The sequence below is a fragment of the Vigna radiata genome, chromosome 7, assembly GCF_000741045.1.
Source record: "Vigna radiata var. radiata cultivar VC1973A chromosome 7, Vradiata_ver6, whole genome shotgun sequence".
NCBI lineage: Eukaryota > Viridiplantae > Streptophyta > Magnoliopsida > Fabales > Fabaceae > Vigna > Vigna radiata.
The window spans coordinates 31,640,559-31,643,510 of NC_028357.1; the positions used below are offsets into that span (position 1 = coordinate 31,640,559).

A 2,952-nucleotide genomic window follows, 5' to 3' on the forward strand; every position below is an offset into this window, starting at 1 on the left:
ATATATATATATATATATATATATATATATATATATATATATATATATATATATATATATATATATATATATATATATATATATCTAAAAAATGTGGATACACATATTATTGCACCTGTGTTTCCATTAGTAATAATAAAATGGTATTTTATATCTGCAAAAGGAGATAAGAGATAAGACGAGGTTAAGTCTAAATGACTGAGTGAAACCAAATATTTATTTTAATAATTACTAAAATAATTTTTTTTTAATATCCTGTCAAAATAAAATAATAAAACAAAATTAAGCTTTTGAAGCATAACAACATATATAACAAAATTATAAAACATATTTGTGGTTGCTGGGATTCGAGCCCAGGTCTCCACGACCACAACGTGGAATTCTCACCACTAAACTACAACCACATCTGATAAATAAATCATACAGTTTTGTTTTGTTTTGTTTTATTTGTATATAGGGTTATAAATACCCAATTCAACAGATTAATAATAAATTTTTTATTACTTAAATCAGTGAAATACTCGTGGGTAAAAAAGTGTCTTGCTGGAAGAAGATTGGTGATAGTGTACAGTCGATGAAAAGGAGTTTTACAAAGAGAGACTATTAGCAGTGAAAAAAGAGGGTTTATAAATAGTGAGGAAAATGGGTGTGGGTGCTTAGAAAGAAAACAAGGATTATTACAATTGGTTTAGTCACACAAAATTAACCATGTTACAACAATCCATTAAAGGTGTAGTATTTTCTTTAGTTATGTTGAATTTTGGACACCAAAAACCATCTACACTAAGTATCAAATAATCTTTAGATGCTTCTAACTATAATTCTTGAACGTGCGTAGCTTCAACTTCTACTTTTGATGGGACTAATTATAATCCTACATTTAAATGTTATAATTAAATAAAGATTTTAAATATACCAAGAGAATGTTTTATACAATGTTGAGAAAATTTTATATATATAACATTTTACTAGTAATGTTACATCAACGTACATAATTTAACAAACAAATTAATTAAATATTAAAATTATTTGAATGTTATTTATCAGAACCTTTAAATTCTGCAATTTAGTGAGATTCAGGTGGCTGCGAAAGAATGGATTGAGTGGTTTTTTATGATAACATATATACTGGGGTTTTAAAATTTTTGTCACTTTCTGTATGCACTTTCTTCCCCAAACTTTTGCAGTTTCAATTTTCTTCTCTTTCTCTCTAAAACTCTCATTCTTCTTTTTACAAATTCTCATTCTCTTTACTTTCAATCACCAAACAGACCACGCCTGAGCCTCCTGGTGCCAAAGGCTTTCATTTGCACCGATCAAATCTTTGTTCTAAGTTGGTAAGTTCTTCTTCTTCATGAGAAAATTGTTTTCAGGTACATACAAGCTAAAGTTCTGGTTGCATGTGTTTATTAGGTTCATCTTTGAAAAGTCTTGATCATGTTTTGATCTTTTCTTTCTTATTCGATGGGTTATAGGTGTTCTAGAAAAAGGTTGATATTTGAGGGAACGCATTCTGATGTTGATTTAGCAGTTGTTCTAGAGGTAAGAGAAGCTTGTATAATTTAATTATGATTCTATGTTTTGATTTGTTGAATGTTTGAGTGATGATGTTTTGTTTGATTATTTGATGTATATGTGATATGGATGTTACTGCATGTTTGAATGTGTGTCTTGAGAATTGATAAATGGTGTGTAGATGGAAAGAATAGAACATGATCATAATTCTGTAGTATTCTGCAGAATTATTATTGGTGACCGAGAGGGCATTGTGACCGTTCGGTCTGTGTATGTGCATTCGGCCTTAATTGAACTCCTCTTTGGTGGAACTTCGGTTAATGATCGATCGTCTGTGTTATGTATAATAAAGTATGGTGTTTGGTCTAAGTATAGTTTCCTGTTTTAATTGGTAGTCAGCGTAGTCAGGGTATTAAATATAACTTAAATTCGTATATACTATACTTATTCTCATATATAACTAAGTGTTTTGTAATTACGTGGTCGAATGTATTCAATCGTTCTTGTGTAAGCTTGGTAGTGTTCGGTCTTGTATTGACACTCGGTCCTAATAGTGTTCGGTCTCGTACTGACACTCTATCTTAATTGTGTTCGGTCTTGTACTAACACTCAGTCTTAGTAGTGCTCAGTCTCGTACTGACACTCGGCCCTACTAGTGTTTGGTCTCGCTCTGACACTCGATCTTAATTGTGTTCGGTCTTGTATTGACACTTAGTCTTAATAGTGCTCGGTTTTTTACTAGTACTTGGTTCTTTAGAGTACTCAGTCTATACTATTATTCAGCTTCTTATAATGTCAGGTTAATATGAGTAAGTATTTAAATATAAAATGCCCAGTTATATTATACGTATTCGGTTCCTGTTAATAGTGTTTGGCCTAGACCATAGTGTTATGTCTAACCCCTTTGGTGTTCGGTGTAAGATAATAGTATTCAGTATAAGTTAATAGGGTCCAACTCAAACCAATAGTGTTCAGTTTAAGCTATTGTATTCGGCCTAAGCTCTTGTTATTTAGGATAAATCATTAGGGGTCGGTCCAAGACAACAGTGTTCGTTCTAGGTCATAAGTATTTGGTATAATATTTAAGTGATCGGTTTAGCTTTTGAATTTGGTTATTTGGATGTTCGGCTCATACTTGAGTTATTGCTCTTCACATGACCATTCGATCATGTACAACTATAGGGAATAGTATTCCCGTTCGATCTTGTTCTTAGGAAATGTTAAGCTTTTCTGTTCAGTTATTTTAATGATGATAATTATTTTTAAGGTTTGTTTAATTTCATTTAAATGTATCGTGGAGGAGAAAGTATGTTGGTGTTATATTTCAAGTTGGCATTGGAAAAGAATTCCAAGGAGGAATGTCTCAGTGTGTGGTTATTGAATTGGTAAAGTATGAATATGGATAGTGAAATTCATGACGTTCATCCTGAAATTCTA

The 2,952-nt window shown here is 31.3% G+C and overlaps 1 non-coding gene across 1 annotated transcript; it reads right to left on the reverse strand.

Moving 5' to 3' along the window:
* Positions 1–332: 332 nt before the first annotated feature.
* TRNAH-GUG lies at positions 333–404 on the reverse strand. Its single transcript has one exon. It is a non-coding gene; the product is annotated as a tRNA-His (tRNA).
* Positions 405–2,952: the final 2,548 nt, after the last annotated feature.